The sequence below is a fragment of the Choloepus didactylus genome, chromosome 5 (assembly GCF_015220235.1).
Source record: "Choloepus didactylus isolate mChoDid1 chromosome 5, mChoDid1.pri, whole genome shotgun sequence".
In the NCBI taxonomy this organism is placed as follows: domain Eukaryota; kingdom Metazoa; phylum Chordata; class Mammalia; order Pilosa; family Megalonychidae; genus Choloepus; species Choloepus didactylus.
In genome coordinates, this window is record NC_051311.1 from 132,064,882 (window position 1) to 132,085,839 (window position 20,958).

Below are 20,958 nucleotides of genomic sequence, written 5' to 3' on the forward strand. Positions count from 1 at the left end.
AGGGATCTAGGGCCCACCCTAACCCAATAGGCCCTCATCTTAACTTGATTCCATCTGCAAAGCTCTATTTCCAAATAAAGTCACATCCACCTTCACAGGTACTGGGGCTTAGGACTTGACCCCATCTTTTGGGAGACACAATTTAACCCCCTACACCTGGTATATAAGATGACTTTCCCAAGGTGTAGGTACTGGTCAAAGCAGCAAACATTTTCAGTAAAGGGCCAGATGGAAATATTCTAGGCTTTGTGGGCCATACAGTCTCTCTCTCACCCTCAACACTCCAGTTGTTGTGCAAAAGCAGCCACCGACAATATGTAAATGAATGAGCATGGCTGTGATCCAATAAAACCTTGTTAATGGACACTGACATTTGAATTTCATATATTTTTCATGACACAAAATATGATTCTTCTTGTGATTTTTGTAAAGGTAAAAACTCATTCTTGTCTCATGGGCTATACAAAGACAGGTGACAGCCCATAGGCTGGCGCTCACCCTCCTCTGGTTCATGCGATAGAAATTGTGATGAGCATTACCTAATTGACCTCCGCATAGGCTGTCTTGTTCCCTAGGGCTGCTGCAACAAAGCTCCACAAACTGGGGGGCTTAGAACAACAGAAGTGTCCTGTCTTATAGGACCACTCTAATCCAGTTTGGTCTCATCTCAATTACTAATATCTTCAAAGATCCTCTTTCCAAACAGGATCACACTCCTGGGACTGAGGATCAGTTCTTGAACAATTCCATCCAAAGCATAGGTTCTATCACTTTATACTTCCACCAGCAATATATAGTTGCTTATTTCACCATCAGTCTTGCCAACAGAGTGTATTATTGAGCTTTTGGGTTTTTTTTTGTCAAACAAATGGGTCAAAACAGTATCTCAGAGTAGTTTTGATTTGTGTTTCTCTGAGAATAAACGTTTTTCCATATGTTTAAGAGCCATTTGTTGTTCCTTTTCAGTTCATATCCTTTGATGCACTTTATTACAAATATCAAGTTTTTTGTGGATAAATCCCTTTCTCTTCCTTTAAAAATGGAAATGGCTTTACTGCTTATTCTGATTATATAAATAATTATGATTACAAGCTCATTACCCCGACATTTATATAAAGACAATAAAAAGAATTACTCATAAACTCATCACCAGAAATATCTACATTTTATAGTTGTGTGTCTATTTTTCCAAGCCATTTTCCAGACCTTTGTATATAGACATGGTTTTAGAAAAACATGATTCATTCAACAAATATTTATGTTGTTATGAGTAATACAAGGGTCATATTACATATATCATTTTGTAACTTGCTTTTTTCATTTAACAATGAATAACGGAAATTTTGGTCTTAGCCTATCAGTGCAGACAGTTGAGTCAAAAGTATAAAACACAATTCAACAAGCAATAATGCAGACTCACTTATTCTCTCTGGGCTGATGTCCTGTTCTGGTGGAGATACCATTTGAACCAGTGACATGGATAGACAGCATAGTGTTACAAAGCTGAAAGGTCCCTACCCCTTTGCTCAGCTAGAGAGTTAGAATCATCCATTCAACAAATACTGATTGCGTTCCTACTGTGTATCATACTCTACTTGAAATGCTGAGAATACAACAGGGAAAAGGTTGGAAAATTCCCTGATCTTAAGGAGCTCAGTGAAGGAGACAGATAATCAACAAGAGAATTTTAGAGTGGGATATATCTTATGAAGAAAACACAGTAGAGATCCAAAGATTGGGTGGTTGGAGAAGTTCCTACTAAGGAGGAAACAACCTGGTTCCCGAATGACAAGAAGGAGCCAGCAGGTGAAGGTCTGGAGGGGAGAGAATTCCAGGCTGAGGGAATGGCATACCCAGTGGACTTGATTGAATCTGGGAACCAGAAGAGGGCTAATGTGGGGAGCAGAGTGAAGAGAGAGAGAATGACAAGGCTAAGGCCAGAGAGGTAGACAGGATCAGTCCACGAGGACCTTGGCAGGAGTTTGGTTTTTAATTACAAAGCAATGGGATGCGATGGAGGATTGGTAGGATCTAATTTACATTTTTAAAGGGATTAGTCTATTTAAGGGTTGCCAGAAAAATACAAGATGCCCAGTTAAGTCTGAATTTCAGATAAATGATGAATAATTTTTATTGTATTTTTTATTTAGTATATCTAGCAACCCTGTTCTACTGTTTAGGATACTTGTTTGGAGGGGTGGGAGAGCAGAAGCAGAGCAATCCTTAAGAGGCTTTTCATGTAGTCCAGGTGACTAGAGTGGTGGCCCTAGAGATGGAGGAAAGTAGGTGGATTAAGAATACATTTTGGAGGCAAAGCCAAAAGAAATTTGTGGATGGACTGGTTTGAGATAGGAAGGAAAGAAAGGCATCAAGGCTGACACGCGGGTGGATAATGCAGAGTGATTGTGGTTTTCTTTGCTTGCTTGTTTGTTCTACAAAGTCTGTAGAAATGTAGCTGTTAGGTAAATAATAAATAAAGTAGGAAGCAAAGCAGTTTAAGGCAAGGGTAAGGAAGCTCTTTTTTGTGGAGAACATCAACCCTCTGTCCCCATCTCCAAAACTCAAGTGAAATCAACATACTGAAAGCCAGTTCACTTTTCTTTGTTTCTCAGAAAGAGAACTCTAAATTCTTCACTCAGCTTAAGAAAAAGAAGGAATATAAAATGTTATTCAATAATCAGAACAAGTACTAATTATATTGTGGCTCCAACCAATCTCCAGTTTCCCATTATATGGCAAGAACAAAATGATAGAGTAAGGAGAAAGGAGGGTGGGGAGAAGAAAAGGCAGCCAGTATGGCGATAAGGCCAGTTTTGGCTTCTAAACTGTCTAGTGAACTACACGTTTTTGGGAATTGGCTTAATCCTGAAGTATTTAAGATATCAATTTTTATATGGAGTAGCCATAGCAGCTTATTTGGCTAAATGAGAAAGAAGGAATTTTTATTGAGCACCTACTAAGTGCCAAGAGCTTTGCATACATTTTCTCAAATTTCACAACATCCTGTGATGCAGGTATGTTTACTCCGGTTTCACAGAAGTTAGCACCTTGCCCAAGGACACACAGTAAATGGTTGGACTTGGATTTGAATACAGGTCTGCCATCTGCCTGAATCCCAAGCATGCATTTTTCCCATCATACCATCTTCTACTATATAAAGAGTTTGAAAATCTTCATGCTTAATATAACATTTATTGTGGTTTTCCTAATTGGCTCTGTCTCCACAAATTCTCTAATAACAAAAATTGTCTTTTTTTTTTCATTCCATTGAATATAAATGAGGACAAAGGTGGCAGAAAAGTAAATATTTCAGAATGGTTTTGTTGGGGGAACAAATATCTGCCTATAGGTTCTGTCTATTGCTAGGTGGTGGTGGTGAATTCATTTTGTTTGGGAGAGCTTTAAAGGACTTTATGGCTGTCCAGATAAGGCCCAGGCTAATTTGATATGGAGAAAGTTGTTAGAAAAGGAGGTGAACATCTTAATAATGTAAAAAGCAGCCTTTATTTAGCAGAGAGTAGTGGGTTAGATGTCTGGGGAAGAGATTTTTTTGTTGTTAATTTGCTTTAATTAATGAATTTTCATTTTCTTCTGCAGAGTTTGGGGCCTGGGGACTTGGGGGACAACAAGGATTGCCTTGATGTGAGTGAAATAATGGGTCCCAGCCACTAGCTAGAATCCAAGGAGAAAAAAAAAGACAGGACACATTGTGAAAGGGAATGACTGAAGGCAAACTGTGATGTTTGATGGCTTTAAGTTTCCTTTTCTGCTGTGTAATTCTCCTTGCTATCCTCATCAGGAAACTGATTAACCACTGCAATTTAGGTTGAGTCCTGTTAGCAATGCCTTAGGGAATGAAGCAGGAACTAACTATTTATTCTTGGAGCAAAGCCCGGAAAGAGAGGCAGCAGCCTGCAGAAGCTGTTACTAGGTAGCAAGAAATCACTCCCTGGAATATTTTGGAAGAGAATGGATTTCCTGCTGCTGTACAGGGCTTGCGTATTTAATACGGCTGGTAAAGAATGGCTGGAGATGGGTGGTCAGATTAGGTAGGCTGGGGAAAATCCTCATAGCATTTTGTCAAAAGCAGGAAATTAGACACAAGATGAATGCAAGAAGAGTCTGTGGTTGCGTTTCTCTCCTAGGAGCAGGAGAAAATCCCTGTATCCCTAGTTATGCAAATAATATGCAAATTAGGATGTCCACGTGTTTGCTTAGAAAATTTTGCTGAGCTCATTTTGGCTTCAAGAGTTGCCGGGACGCCAAAAGGGAATGTTTGTAGACAGTCCAGGACACTTTGTTTACTTCTAGGGAAACAAAAGGGTAAATTTCTTATTAAATAAATGCCAGGTTTTTAAAGTAGTTTTTCAAAAACCATAGTAAGTGTCTCCTTTTCACAGGGTATAACGAAAAACAGAAAAGAGAAAAGAAATGGTCAAAATGCGGACCACAGACAAGTGAAGCACAAGTGAAAATCCCCACCCAACCCCCCCCTTCATTTTACCGCAGGGTACTTTTCTCCTCTTTCTTGGTTCAACAATGTGAAGGAAGGGCTGGGATTTTTCTCTCCAGCTGATTATTGCTATCATTTCTAGCCTTTTCTCTAAATCTGGGCTTAGGATCTGTTGCCTGGGAGTGAGACAGATGCCTGTGATGGCCACGATACCTGGAGCAGCTGCTTGCATGGCTGACCCGGGACCCACCCTGCTGCCCGGGCAGTGCCAGGAGGCAGAGTCCCACCCAGGACGGCTGTGGGCAAGAAAAGGCGACGTGCCCTGGGGGTCAGGGTGGGGAGGGAGTTAGAGGACTGCAGTCTCTCCCAGGACAGTCTGAAAGGTGGGAAAAATCTGCCCTGGCTGGAATTTAAAATCTTTTCTGAACATTAGCTGACCTGCTTAAGAGTTAGGCATCTCTCCCTCTCTCAGCAGAAGACTGTGGAATATGTCTCCTACCAATAGAAATATTTTACTACCTTATAGTTGGGTTGTCTCTAAAAAGACACTTGCTTGGCTGCCCACAGTTCTCCCAATACCTATCAGAAAATCAGAACATATTTAGGAATTCACCTTTAGAATCAACGCATGGTCCTAAGGAGGCATTATTTCCAAGACCTGGATTAACTAATCTGACTTAATGCTTTGGGGAGATTATTATGAATGTTTCCCTATTTCCATGAAAGATATTACCCTTTATCCCTATTTCTATGAAAGATATTGCCCTGCTTCGAAGAAACCTGGTGTCACCTGTGCCTTCCTCTCATCTCCCCCCTCCTCTTCTCTCTCTCCTGCATCTGTCTTCTTTCTCCCCAATCTCTCACCCCTTTCCTTGCTTCTGTGCACTCTAATCCCTTTTCAAAATCTCTCAACTTTCTCCCCTTGTTTCCTTCCTACCCCTGCAGCACCCGTGTTAAGTGCGACCACTTGTACATCTGCAGCATCTCACATCCTTCCTCTCCCTCCACCCTGTCCACCACCTTGTTCCAGGTCCAGGTGGCCCCTTTCCCTTCCCAGTCTCTTCTCAAAATATCTTATCCTATACGCAGTTGCCAAATTATTTTCCCTACAACAACATCCTAAGCATAACACTGCCCTGCTCAAAAATTTTCTAGGGCTCCCCATTTCCTCTGAAACAATATCCAAAGTTCTAAGCTTGATATTCCAGGCCCAATGTGGTCGGGTCCTTTTCCTTGTCGGCAGCTCTCCCTCTCCCCGTCTCCCTTCTGGTACCCACTGCTCTGGGCAAAATGCCTCTTACCCACCTGGAATGTTTCTCCCGCTGTTTCCTGTGCATGGAGTCCCCCCTTACCCCCCTTCCTCCATCTCTATACATCCAAAACCACCAGGTCTAGTTCAAGCTTGACCTTGTCTATGCAGCCTACCCTGAATTCTCTAACTAATCTTTCTTCTGAACCTTTATGGAAGTTATACACATAATGGGTCATCCTAACAATAATAAACTAGATGCTTCTGGCTGTGACAAACATGCTTATATTGACCTCAGCCCCCTGCCAAGTCCACCTACAGGTGTTTCTGGAAGTTCCCAGAGTGCCTTCTCATAGTTAGAGTACTGAGCCCCTACCATGTCAAAGCTGTGTTCTGTGGTAAGCTGTAGAAAGAACTTATAACTCCTCCTTACTGAACCACTCTATTATAGGAGTCCCCAAACAATGCTGTTGATGCCCCAGTTATCTATAAGCCCTGTGAAAAGGTTCTTTTGGCACTATCCCCCACCCCCTACTCCCAAGTCTCTTTCCAATCCAGACAATTGAGAGATTCAGATGTTAGGTCAATGTGGACAATGTGTACCTGTAATTGACCAACTGGCCTACCCAGCATTCTCACTGAGTCAAGTGTGCTAGACCTGCTCATCCGCCCCTTCTGAGCGGATGGGGGGCTGATCTGCCCACACACTTACCAGGAAATGTGGCCTTAGAGAGCCACAATTATTTTGGGGAATGTATCACATCCCTCAGGTGTGTTGGAGCAAAAAACTATGGTTAAGACACAGTAGGTAAAACCCAAGAGCTGCGCTGTCCAGCACAGTAGCCTCTAACCACATGTGGTATCGAGTGCCGGCAATGCAGCTAGTCAGAACCGAGATGTACTATGAGGATAAAATACACACCAGATTTTGAAGACTTACTCAAAGAAAAAGAATGTAAATACGCCATTAACTTTTTAAGGTTGATTACATGTTGAAATAATAATATTTTGGCTCTACTGGGTCAAAAGCATGTTATTAAAATTACTTTCACCTGTTTCTTTTCACATTTTTTAACATGCCTTCTAGAAAACTTAAAATTACATGTGTCTCCCATTCTACTTCTGTTGCATAGTGCTGCCCTGGAGCAGTGGTTCTGGAAGGGTGGTCTCCAGGTCAGCCGCATCAGAATCAGCTGAGAACTTTTTAGAAATGCAAATCCTCAGGCCCCACCCCAGATCAACTGAGTCAGAAGCTCTGTGATGGCGCCAGCAATCTGTGGTTCAACAAGCCCTCCCAATGAGCCGGATTCACACACTGCCAAGGAAGATAAACTCCAAGGGAGAGATGTGAGGTCTGGAGCATAATAGGGCCTCCTTAAATTTTGTTGAATAATGATTTAATCTCTATGATCCCTCTTAAGCTTAAAATTGGTCTGAAAGTCAGTCTGTCATTGAGCAATAAAGTAAATATTATTGTCGGGAAGAATTGCAAATCATGATCACAACATCTTTGAAAAATCTCAACAGAAATGTAATGAATACAAAAGCAATGCCAGAAGCAAGAGCTAGACATGAAATCAGCATAGAGAAAAATAAAAACATGATGACTATGTCATAATATAAAACAAGTCTGGGGTGGATGCATGGCTAAGATACTTGGCAGAGGAGTAATTCTAGAGCTCAGCACCCACCCATCCCCCATCCCACCTGTGCAACAGGCTCAGTGTCCCCACCCCCACCCCCTGCAGCCTCAGTTCTCTCCCGAACTGATACAGCCTTCTAGAGCCTGCAGTCCTTGCAGATCTCAATTTCAGCCCTTCAAGGCATCCTGAAATCCACAAGTTATCATTATCAAGATGCATTAGTTCATAACCATGCTTGAAGAACATGACCACAAAATATGCCAGGTACCCAGCAAAGCACGTCTTATTTAAGTGAGGGTGATGGGTAGTATGGAGTGGAAGGGAAATTGTTATAGAAGCCTTGCTTTGGACACCCCCTGGGTGAAATAATGTTCTCCAACTAGTAGTCTTTCAGGAACTGATACCATGTCTGACATATTTAGTGGTTTTTAGATTATCATCTGCTTGCTTATTAAAAATAATTCTTGTACATCGTTAAAAGATTCAAACAATACAGAAGTGGATAAAGTAGAATGCTAAAGTTCTCTTTTCTAAGTCAGTTCTAATCCCTACACTATTCTGGATTTTAAAATAAAGAGAGAGCAGGAGAGAGATCTGATATAGATATAGATACAGACAAACAGATACATTTTTAAAAATGAAATAGGCTCATTCACTTTCAGTAAGTTGCCTTCTTCACTTATCAGTATATTGTGGGCAACTTTCACTGTTTCTATGCATAGATTTGCCTTCTTCCTTATAATGGCTGCCCAGTATTCTATTGTATGAATAGTTTATTTAACTGTAGTTTATTTCAACAACCTTTGGATTGTCTCTAATCTTTCCCATCTTGTTTATCTATCAGCAGTTTAAGTAATTCTATTCATAGAAGTGAATTTAGTGCTTCAAAAGATATGCAGTGAAAAAAAAGATAGGCAGTGAAGTTTTGTAAACATCATCAATTGCCTCCCAGAAGGTTTTATCAATTATCACCTAAATAAATATCAAATTATTCACCCAAAGTGCATAAGAGTACCCATATTCTGACATCCTCACCAACAACGGATGGCATCAGTCTTTAGTTTTTGCCAATACAGTAGTTAAAAAAACACATTTCATTGGCAATTTTTTATTAGTGGCAGATTAAACATCTTTTGATGTTTGTTAAATATTTGTGTTTATTGTTACATTAATTGTATGTTTACCCATTTTTCTATTTGGTTATATGTCTTTACTGTTTTAGTGGCACTCTTTATGTGGATAAGTATTAACTGATTTTAGATTACAGGTGATTCCTTTCAGTTTGTCATTCATATTTTAAATCTATATGTTGTGATTTTGTATTATAGAAGTTTTACAATATTACATAGTCATATCTGTCCATCTTTTCCTTTTAGCATACAGAGTTTGGGTCCCACTTTGAAAGGCTTTTCCCCATTCTAGATTATAAAAAATCTTCTGATATGAAAAATATATGGTCTTTCTTTTTACACTGAAATCTTTAACTTATCTGGAATTTATTTTTTGGTATGCTGTTATGCAGGGATCTATTTTTTTATATAAATATTTAGCCAATTATTCCAACTCTATTATTTGAATAATCCCTCTTTCTCCCCTTAATTGCACATGCCACCTTTATCATATACTAAATTGTCATACATCCATGGATTTCTTCCCAGACTTCCTATTCGTTCAGTTATATTGACCCTATATGATTTGGGAAAATCTTATTATTTTCCATGTCCTGAAAAAGATTAAGTAACAAACATTAGCTCTTTCTTGAATCTTTGATTTAAATGAAAAACATAAAACATTATATCATTATGAGGTAGATCTCTGAAAAATTTTAATTTTTCTTCCAGTTGACTTATTTAGGTTTTCTCTCGCTTCTCATTTTAACTTGGTAATTCAGATGTTTGCTTTTATTCATAAAAAGTTGTACATGGCACCTCTCATATTTTAGATTGCAGGGATTGACTCCAGTGGTTAAGATGAGGGCTCTGGGGTGAGAGTACCTGAGTTTGAAACCTGCCTCCCCATCTTAGTGTCTCTGCAGGTTACCTTGTGCCTCTATTTCCTTGTCTCAAGTTGATACTCGCCGAGCACTAGAACAGTGCCTGGGACATAAAAAGCTCTTAGTAAATACTGCCTACTATTTACAATCATACCAATATTCTCATAATTCTTTATCTATACTTTCTCATTCCTAAATTAGTGTATCTGTGTTTTCTCTTCTTTTTTAATGTAAAAATTTGCAAAAATATGCATACTCTGCGGTCTTTAAAGAATAAACTCTAGCTTTTATTTATTGTTTCTACATTTTAGTTTTATTTTTCTCTTTGCTATGTTATATTTTCTTTGGGTTTATTTTGGTGCTCTTTGAGCTTCCAGAGTTGAATATTTAGTTATGATTATTTTTTTCTCCTGCTTTCTAAAACAGTATTTTAGAGCTATCTAAGGAAAATATCTTAATGTGGCTTCGGCTGTATCCTTTAGGGTTTAATATATCACAGTCTTAATATAAGTTTTTCTAAATAAATCTTAATTTCACTTTTGAGTTCCTCTTTGATCCAAGAATTATTTAGAATAATGTTTTTGCATTTCCAAATGTTGTAAATAGTTGGGTTTTTTTTGTTTTTGTTTTGTTGTTGTTATTGCTAAGTTTAAGTTTTTTTGCATTTGTTTAAGGAATGTGGGTTGTATGCTTTCTATTATTCAAAAATTACTGAGTTTTTCTTTGCAGTAGAAGAGACATTTCTGCTACCACATTTGTTTTCTTAAGTGCTAATCAGAGAATGTAATTTGCAGTACATGGACTGCTGCTGTTTATAATGGATTTGCCATCTGTACAGGCTCTGGGCACAGCCAAAATGGGCTGTTGCTTGTTCAGTGCTGGAATGCAAGCCTACTTTGCATGGGCTCTCAGCTAGAATCACAATCTCATGTTTACTGTTAATGTTTGCAATTGTGATACATGCAGATTGCATGGTCAATGTCAAAGGTGTCAGCTGTCCCTGAAGGACTCCTGCTTCCATGGATCAAAGGGCAAATGAGAACATCCTATGTTTGTTTTCATCAGTTTTGATCAACCAATTTATTATTTTTAGCTAACAATAATATTCTCAACTGATGACCCTGCCTTATACTTAAGAGCTGCACTGTCCAATATGGTAGCTACTAGACACAGATAGCTGTTCAAATTTAAATTAATTAAAATTAAATAAAATTTTAAATTCAGTTCCTCAATTGGAATAGCATGTCAAGTGCTCAGTAGTCATATGTGGCTAGTGGCTGTCATATTGGACAATGCAGACATAAAACATTTCCATCATTACAAAACTTTGATTAGATAGTGCCACCCTTAAAGTAAAAATAGTGTGGTGGTCTCTGAATGTGTGAAATTGGCTAGGCTACAGTTCCCAGTCATTCAATCGAACACTAATCTAGGTATTGCTGTGAAGATATTTTGTAGATGTGATTAAAATCCTCTTGCATATACTTAGCCAGCCTAGACTGCTCTTCTGATCTCCAAATTCATATAACCGTCTGCACACAACTACACAGGATCCTCACACTTAACATGTCCAAAATGGAACTCTTGATCTTTTCTTGAAAATATTCTTCTTCTAATCTGTCCCACTCGGTAAATGGTATCAACATTTACCTAACTGCTCAAGTCAGAGACCTAGGATTTATCCTTGATTCCATCCTCTCACCATCATATCCATACACCAAGTTCTGTTTATTCTACCATTAGAATCTCTCTCAAATCCATCCAGTTCTTTCTGTCTCTACTACCAACACCCTTGTCCAAGCTACCACCGTCTCTCACCTAGACTCCCAAAGACCCTCCTAACAGGTGTTCCTGCATCCATTCTTGTCCCTACTCCAATCCTTTCTCCTTATAGCAGCCAAAGGCATAGTCTTACTAATGTCAATCAAATTATTTCACTCTCTAGCTCAAAACACTTCAACAGAGGCTGATTATATTTGGTTTAAACTCTAAGATGAGTAACAAGGCCTAGAGGGCCTGTGATGGCCTGGCCTCTCTGTGTTTCTCTAGCCCATCTTGCACTCCGCTTCCCTCATATGCCCTACCCATCCCAATCTCCTTTCAGCTTCTCATAGAACTCAGGTCCCTTTCCTCTTTGGGTGTGTTACGCATGCTATGCCTGCTGACGGAACTGCTGTTCTCCCAGCTTCTCCTGGGGAAATCCCATTTTCTAGTTCTTGGCTCAAATGTCACTTTCTCAAAGAGGCCCATCGCGGTCTACCTCACTGTAACTTAGCAACTTATAATTTTTCTTGAAGGAATTTATCACAGTTTATAACAATATATGTACTTAGGCAATTATTTGCTTAATGTTTGTCTTCGTGCTCCATGAGGGGTGGAACACAATTATTGAACAAACTCTGCATGCAAGGACATTGACCAAACACAACGATGGTGTTTGCTGACAGGCTGATTTCTCTGCATGCAGTAAAACAAATTTTGCCTTTTCCTTTTTCTTTTTTGGACTTCCATGGAGAGGGTTAATTAGACATCTTGATTCATGACCCATTATCACCATTGGTCTTCAAAAGACCCCTGTCTTTTTTACTTATTGATTTTATCCTCATTCTGTACTCTTATGCCCCTCCCTGCCTACCCCCACCTCTCATGGGCAACCATTTGAATGCAATTAATGTATATTCTTTTGCTTGGCAATGCCTATTGTTTTGTCCACTTGCATTTTAGTTTGTGTAAAGGGCCTTTTATACTGTTTCTTACTTTGTAACACAGCTCTATGTTAATAAAATCCATTCATGTTGCTATGTGGACATCTAGTCTGTTCCTTCTAACCTCCACAACCACCACAATTTGCCTTTCCATTCTCCAGCAATGGACAGTAAGATTGTCTCCACTCCATCGGCAATAGTGAACATTCAAATGCTACTTTTTTAAAGTCTCCAGTATGTTTTTCATAAACTTGAGTTAGAGTGAGTCATCAACTACCAGACAGTTTTGAAGGGTATCTCATAATGACTTAAGTACCTAAATCTGGTATTTCCTGCAACCCTTAAAACATAAAATTTACAAGCCTTTTGAAAAAAAAAGAAAAAAAAAAAACATGAAAAAGTATATTATCTCCAATATGGTGGACGACAAGGGCTATCTATTAAATATGTAGGGTGTGTTGGGAAATTAACCAACCCATGAAGAGGCATAATCAAAATGGTACTTTCTCCTTGGGTAACCCAATCTCAAAGAGAAAGGAAACAGCCTTGGCAGTCACACCAAATCCACCACTGTAAGCCTAATATTCTTAGGCTCCAGGCAGAAAAAAGACCTAACTGTTTCATCATTTGGGACAATCCTAGTCATTTAACATTTTTCTCTTGACGTTATTACCATTTTATTCATACAACCCCTGAACTATGATGACAGACAGGTTCAAAATGAAAATAGCTACAAAATTATCAGAGAATTTTGTCTTTCTGCCAATTCTATGGATATGGTGACATTTCACAATACTTGTTTCCAGATTTCCTTTAATGCGTCCCTCACTTTGCCCATATCCTCTCTCAATCCCTTCCAATTCATTCTCTACATCGTATCCTGAATGATCATTTTAAAACATGAATTTGCTTGTTACACTACTGCTCAAAACATCCTTAATGGTTTCTCAGGCAAAATTGATAACCTGCTCACAAGGGCTGCCCCTGCCTGCCTGTCCCATCTGCCTCCCATCCATTTCTGCTGTCCAACTGCACACTACGTTCTCAGTTCCTCAAATGCACTGGCTCCTTCAAGCACCAGAACCCAGGCACACCCTGCTTTTCTCTGCCAGGAAAGCTCCTCTTTATTTCCCCACCCTGACCTGCATCCCACCATCACCTGATCTCAGAGCAATCATCAGTTCCTCAGGGAAGACTCCCCTGATGTCCCATTAAATGCCCCCATAGTCCCTAGCACCTCTTCTTTGGAGTTCTTAAAATGGTTTAAAATTACAGACAGCTCTGTGGGGTCCTTTGATTCATTTCTGATCTCCCTCCTAGACCAGTGGATCTAAGGCCAGGGACTTACCTAGTATCAGTCACTCTGTGCCCTTGGGCTCCAGTAGAGAACCTGGCCCAGAATAGGGGCCCAGAAAATGTTTAAAATTGGATAAATAGTTGAATTATGAAGCAATTCCTATTGTTAAATAAGCAATTCCAGTTGAAAAATCTATCAATTAGCTGTAATGATCTTCTGAACTTTATCTTTTTCTGATTGTTTTGGTCTCCTTTTACTCCAAGCAGATCTGGGCTTGTTTGATGTTTGACTTGATGCGTGGTATGGAATGGGGATAGTAGTGATTAGTGTTAACAGCCAAGCTGGAGGATCAGGGAAGAGACCACCGTGTCGGTAAGAGTAAATCCCACTGAAGAGCAGTGGGCGTCAGAAGGAAGATGAGAATTTCAGTCATTGCTGTGGTTTATTCAAGTAGATCTATTGTACAGTTAGAAAACCAGGACAGGACTGGCATTTGACTGTACAGCTGTGTGGACTGCTTCCTAGTTTGTATGCCCTGTGCTCCTTCGCTGGGAATAGCCCAAAGTGGACTAGTCTGTACAGCACAACTCTGTACCTCTGGCCATGGCTGGTTGATCCAGGGTTAGATCCCCGAGAGATCTGAAACCAAGAATAGAAAAACAAGGAGATTGTGAATTACTGGCATTGAGTTCAGGCAATAGCAGTGGACTCCAGAGCCATTTTTGTTCTAAATTGTTCAACTCTTTTTATTCTGGAATATGTCTCTGCATCCTTCTAATAGATTTCCCCTTCATTTGGCAACTAGAGTTGGTTTCTGTTACTAGCAACCCAAAAAGTCCCTTGTAATTTCAAATATAGAGAAGATACCTCCGTGAAGGTGGTAGCTGAAACTACAAAGGTGGGGAGGTCATTTCACAAATTACAGGAGAGAGACCAAGAGGGGGAGAGAGAGAGAGAGAGAGAGAGAGAGAGAGAGAGAGAGAAAGCGACTGAGAGAGTAACAGTGAGAGGAAGAAATAGAAAGTGTGAGTAAGAAAGAGAGAAGGAGCAATGGCAAGATGAGATTGAGAGTGAAAGTCAGAGATTGAGTGAAAAGTGAGAAAGTGAGAGCAAAACACAGAGCAAGAGCAAGAAAGAATGACAGAGTGTGAGCACAAGTGAGACAGCAAGAGAGAAAGAGTGGAAAATGGAAGATTAGAAGAGAAAGGTACAAAGACTTGAGGATACCTAGCAAGGGAGTAGACTGAAAAGTGAACTTCTGTTGGCTGTAAAACCACATGAAGGTCCAAAATGAGAAATAGGTTCAAGTTCAGAAAAAGTAGATCAAAGGAATAATTGGAAAAAAATCAATTTAGAAATGGAGGGAAAAATCACCCTGTGTTAATTCTGACAGAGCTATGGACCATATTTGAGGAACTACAAACAGGCAAACATGGGGTAGGCTTTCTGAAGGGGTTGGGATTTACTTTTTCCTGATGGGTTGTTAATTTTTTTCCCCCACTTTGGCTCAACATGGTTAATGAGGGGAATTGAGGGGAAAATACGAAAAGAATAGAGGTGAGGAGGAATCATTTCTGTGACCACAGATTATAATAAATTTGTTTAAAGACTAACATTCAAGAGCCTTCATAAAATCCTGAGATGCACAGTGTAGACATAACAGTGCTCATTTGCTCATTTACAGGCAAAGACTTGGGCCAGGTCCTTAGGTTTCCTTACTGGAAAACCTACTAGATTTACAGTAAGAAACGGCTTTGGTCAAGTTTGCAGTAGAAAGAGATTGGGCCATTCTTGATCATCCAAGCCCAATTAAATATCCATAGCAGCTTTTATTCAGAAAAAAAAATTATTTTATTTATCACTGTAAATTACAGAATTTCATACGTAGTGCATAACAAAACTTCTTGTTTGCTTATACTTAAAAAAGTAGCAACAATTTACATGGTTGATTTGCAGGTGGAAATGAACAGTGCAGGGTTTACTAGTGAAACTAGTGGAGTATTTACCTAAGGACAGAGGGTATCTTCTTTCTTACAATGCCCAGCTCACTCAATGCCGACAGCACTATAACTCATGCCTGAATGAAGCTTAGCTAACACATACACTTACTCCATAAGGCACATCACAGCCTTGTCACACACTTCAGCGCTATGCTTGGGGGCTATTTTAAATGGCAAAATCACCAACAAAAATCACAAAAGTGCAAAAAAATGTGCCACTGCACATACTGCAAAAGGCACATTTGTTTACCATAAGAGAACTTGAAGCAAGAAGGCAGTGATGGCTTGTTCAGCCTCAGCTGGGAATTGGTACACCAGGTGACTCAATTTTTTTGCCACTCTGCACATGTCCATGAAGGGCTGTGAAAGCACCACAAGTATTGATTTAGGGGTTACAAAAAAATTTTAGCTAGTAGTAGGTGAATGCACAAATTCAGAATCTGTGAATAAGGATCACCTGTACAACCACAACTACAATAAAAAAAAAAAAAATGGGGGCTGACAAAACAATGCTATGGGAAAAGAAAAATGGAACACCATTCTAAAGATACAGAAGAAAAGCAAGCCTCTAAAGAATGACCTCCTGCAAAATACAGAAGAAAATTTCAGAAAAATGTCTGACAAAAATGCAAAATTACATCACCTCCATAAAAAAAGAGCAGAAAGCTATGAGAAGAGATTTGGCCGACATGAAGAGACTATAGCACAAACTAAAAAGAGAGACAACAGGTAAGAAAGGATGGCAAAAATTCCAAAAATGTAAAATCAAACTTTCAATGCATATTTATAGCAACAAAGAACAAAATTGGCTTTGCAGGAAATTGAAAATATGGCTGGCAAATTTGACAAGTTCTGACGAAGCAGAAAAATAGGATAAGGAAATGATTGATGCCTAAAGGCCATACCCAAAAATTATGATTTAGTTGACCTGGAGTGGAGTCCAAGTATGTTTTTCTTTTGTTTTGTTTTGTTCTGTTTTTAACCCTGACATCCAGGCCATATCTCAGACCAGTTTAATCAGAATCATGGGGGGTGGAATCCAAGCATCAATATTTGTTAAAGCTCCACAGGAGATTCTAGTTTGCAGTCAGGGTTTAGACTCACTGCCTAGAGTTCTGGGAGCAAAAACTTGAAACCTGAAGATTTTAAGGTTATTTTGTATTCATGAAGAAATCAGAAGACAAAGTCAGGCATGCAAAAAGTTACAAAATACCAATATACCTTCTAGAATAAATAACTTGAAGACATCTATCAACTGACTAAACCACAAAGCAAAGCAAAATGTTCAAAACTAGTAAAATCATGCTTTAAAAAGTATGGATCTAGTCAAATATGTCAAATATTGTTCTTGAGAAAGAATATATATATTTAGGAAACATAATTTAAGAATAATGCTTCTCTAAATCCCTAAATCATATTAGCAATGTCTGAAACAGGGTAGAGTAAAAATAAATACACACATACATACATATGTATACACACACACATGAAAAAGACAACATACGCAAAATAAACTTATTCAGTTATTCATAAAACTTCTTCATATTCAGAGTACCACAGCTCTGAATCTATTTTGTACTCAGTTACTTGGTCATACTACTAGGAATAACAGTGTAATAAATATGCTTCCCTCTGTGAAATACAGAGTACAGATTGATGTAATTTTCTGAATCAAATTAAATCTGGTTTAAACTCCACCCACAGAGACCACATGAGAATTTATAGCCAGGAAAATTGAAGGCGCCACGTACTCAGTCAATTTTGATTGCAGTCAGCTGTAGTTGCTGCAACCTTACATGGTCCATTCAAAATCCACCATTCATTCTGACAGCTCTCCTCCCCATAGCAAATCCATCAATAGCTATCAAAACCATACTGCTTATTTGCTCAGAGCCTCTGCAATTGAAGGCCCAAATCTGGGCCACTGATATCACCTCGCACCTCCTGGAATCTGAGTACAACAGACAGGACGTGGTCCTTTCCAGTCCTTGACATTGTAACCAACTGGTGGGCCTTCATTATCAGAATGTAAGAATCAGATGACAACTGCTTCTGAGTAAAATGTAGTAGGTCTTGGCAGACTAGAATTCCCATTGCAACAACTAGACACGGCCAGATGAATTGCAAAAATTGCATTTTTAAGATATCAGAAAATGAGGAAGCAATGAGGACTACATAAATTACCAGTTGTTTTCTTCCTTGGAGATATTTGATAATTCTGAGTATGGACTGAGAATTAGATCTGACTTGTATAGAAGGAATCTGCTTGGGGAAAGAGAAACCAGAAAGTTTTTGCTGGTCATGTGGAGCTGGCAAGAGAAACTGAAAACTTGAGAAGTGCTAAACATACAGCTGGTTTTCCCCATGGGACATCTTCTGAGTTTAGGGGCTATGCAAAGAAGGCTGGGAAACTGGGCTGAAGCCTTTCAAAAGACATAAAAACATCTCCTGTAGTTTCATGTTCCTAAAGCAAAAAGTCCAACTAGAAAAAGGGACCCTGTGCCTCAAACACACAGCCAGGCACTTCCTTATTATTACACCTTCCACATTTTGAAGCTGTGATGGGGACAAGAGGTGGGAGGCTAAAGAGCTAAGTTCAAAGCCTCCAAAGTACAACATTAAATTTCCCACAGTCTTTCAGGACTGAAAAGACAGAGAGCCTGCAGGCTCTGATAGAAAGCTTGAAAGAGCTAAGTTTGAGGAACAGGGAAAATCCAGAAGTGGACTAAATCTTACAAAAGCTGCAACCTAGCCCCTACCCAGCTCAAGGATAAGCTCTTTATCCTATCTGCCTTTATCCTATCAGGAGACCCTCTCTGATCGAACACATCGTCTGGTGCTTCTGAAGCTCTTTTATGTATAATGTCTGACATACAATCAAAAATAAGTAGGCATGCATAGAAGCAGGAATAGGTGACTGATAATCATCATCAAGCCAAAAGATAAACAACAGAAAAAGACCCACAGATAATCCAGATATTAAAACTAATGAAGACTATAAAATGGATAATATATTAGAGATAATAGAAGACAGAAAAAAATGGATGAAAATATGGAGAATATCAACAGAGTTGAAATTTATAGAAAATAAATAAAAGGATATTCAATAACTGAAAAATATAATATATGAAGTTAAGAACATATTGGATGAGTTTAACCGCAGACTAGACAGAGAAGATAAGAATATTAAACTCTAAGATAAGACAATAGAAAGTATACAAATTCAAGAATAGATAGAAAAGAATGTATGAAACAAAACTGAGCATAAGAGACATATGGAATAAAGTTAGAAAGTCTACATAATTTAACTGGAATCTCAGAAGAAGAGGAAAAAGGAATATGGAGCAGAAGCAAAATTTAAAGAAATAATGGCAAAAATTTTTCTGGATTTGATAAGACACCATCTCACAGATTCAAGGAGCTCAGCAGAAGTATAATATGTGGACAAATATAAAATATTATTCACTGTTTCAAGTAACATAATGTTTTGTAGAATTGATAACATATAGAAATAAAATATATGACAATAATAGCACAAAGGTTGTATCATTGAGGAGTAAGTAGAATTAAGAGAAGTAAATGGAATCAAACAATTCTAAGTTTCTTATTCAGGAAGTGGTAAAAGTACTATTTTCAAATGGACTGTATTCAGTCAAGGATATTATAATCTCTAGGGTACCTTTAAAAGAATAATACAATAATTTATAATTAACCAACTAATAACAGACTGAGTAGAGAAAAGGAATCGTAAAACATACTTTGCTAATCCAGAAGAAGGCTGGAAAGGAGGAATAAATTAACAAAGAACAGATGGATGATTTAAATAGAAACTGGTAAGTTGGTAGACCCAACTAAATCAGTAATTCTGTTTAATATAGATGAGCAAAATAATAAAAAATTTTAAAAATATTGTTAGAATAAATAAAAGAAAAACAAATCCCAATCATGCTTTACAATAGACTCACTTTAAATATAAGGATACAGAAAGAGTGAAAGTGAAAGGCTAGTAAAAGATATATCTTGGAAACACAACCAAAAGAAAGCTGGTGTCACTATATTAACATTAGATATTTACCAATATATATTATTTGCTAGACTTAAAGGAGGCTTTAAAATATTTACAAAGGATTTAAATCATATGGAATATGTTCTTTGAGTACAGGAGAATTAAATTATAAACCAATAACATAAAGATAATAAGAAAACCCTCCAAATGTTTGGAAATTATGCAATTATGCAATACACTTATAAATATAACTTAAGGATGAAAAATAAAATAAAAATTAGAAAATATTTTGAACCGCATGAAAATGATAGTTTCAAATACATAAGGCATATTTGAGGGAGGAAAAAAGAAAGATTGAAAAACAATAAAACTAATTCATATTTCAGACAAACTAACTGCAAAGAAAATAGAAGAAAAATTAAAAAGCAGAAATTAGTGAAATAGGTGAAATCATGTAAAAGAAAAAATAAAGTCATAAGTTGGTTCTTTGAAAACATTAACATAATCAATAAACCCTTGGGAAAATGATCAAGAAAAACAACAGAGGGAATAGGGAATACATCAATTACCAATGCCAGAAATAAAACAGGGAACACTGCAACAGACATTTAATAGATATATAATGAACAGCTTTGTCGCTGTATTTTAAAAATTTAGATGAAACAGATAAATTCCTTTAAAAAAAACTTAGCAGAACTGACACAAGAAATAGAAAATCTGAATAGTAATACACCTATTAAAGAAATGGAATGTTCTGTATCTTGAATTGTTCTACCTTTATGAAATTGAATAGTTTTCTATTTTTGAAAAATTGACAGCCTTCTCACAGCTTTTCCAGTCCTTTTCTTATAATAAAAAATCCATTAGCTGTGTTTAGCACCAAGTATTTTCTTAAAACTCCACGTTTCATTTAGTTTTAAGTTTCTCCCCTCCCGCAGCTCTGGTCTATCCAGCGGGGAAGAGGAAGGAAGGGTGGTTTCTCCTTTCTTGCTTACTCCACCTCATACACCAGCCTGACCTACTGTTTTGGGCTCTTCTAGGGTTGGACCCTATGAAGGAATGAAAGGTAAGGACAATGCCCTTTAGGGTAGAGAATTTAAATACCACTTCTCTCTCTTCTGAAGCATTTTTATGGATTCTTCAGAGAGTCCTCTTTAGCAGCAGCTGGCCTCTTGCCCCAAGGTTTCTGACAGTTCACCCTCATCTGTTGGGGTCCTCTTTCCCCTCCAGGCAATCCTCTTGGATAGAGTACATCAGAACATGACTCAATATGTCCCTTCTGTGGGGTCCTCATTTGGCCAAGGGCAACACCCTTTCCTCACCAAACTCTGGAAGTCCAATTCATGACCAGTGACACTGCATGGATCCAAGAAGCAAGCTAGAGACAATCTCTCCTCTACAAACATCTTAGGCATTCCCTCACACCCCAGGGAACACTTGTCAACTTCTCTGGGAGCTTCTCTTACAGTCCCCCTCAGTTGTCTGAGACGGCATGAAACATCCCCTCCCTCCTCCCACTGACAACTCTCTCCAAAGATATCCTCAAACCTGGCTTCTGTTATGTCACTTGGAGGTAGGAAATGGACTAATGCCACAGAACAGATGTAAGCAT

The 20,958-nt window shown here is 38.4% G+C and overlaps 1 long non-coding RNA gene across 1 annotated transcript in view; it reads right to left on the reverse strand.

Annotated features, from left to right (window-relative positions):
- Positions 1-13,693: 13,693 nt before the first annotated feature.
- Positions 13,694-20,958, reverse strand: part of LOC119534479 — a 103,670-nt gene continuing 96,405 nt past the window's right edge. Inside the window, exon 3 of the long non-coding RNA XR_005217030.1 lies at positions 13,694-13,979. This is a non-coding gene — a long non-coding RNA (uncharacterized LOC119534479). The remainder of the gene's footprint in view (positions 13,980-20,958) is intronic.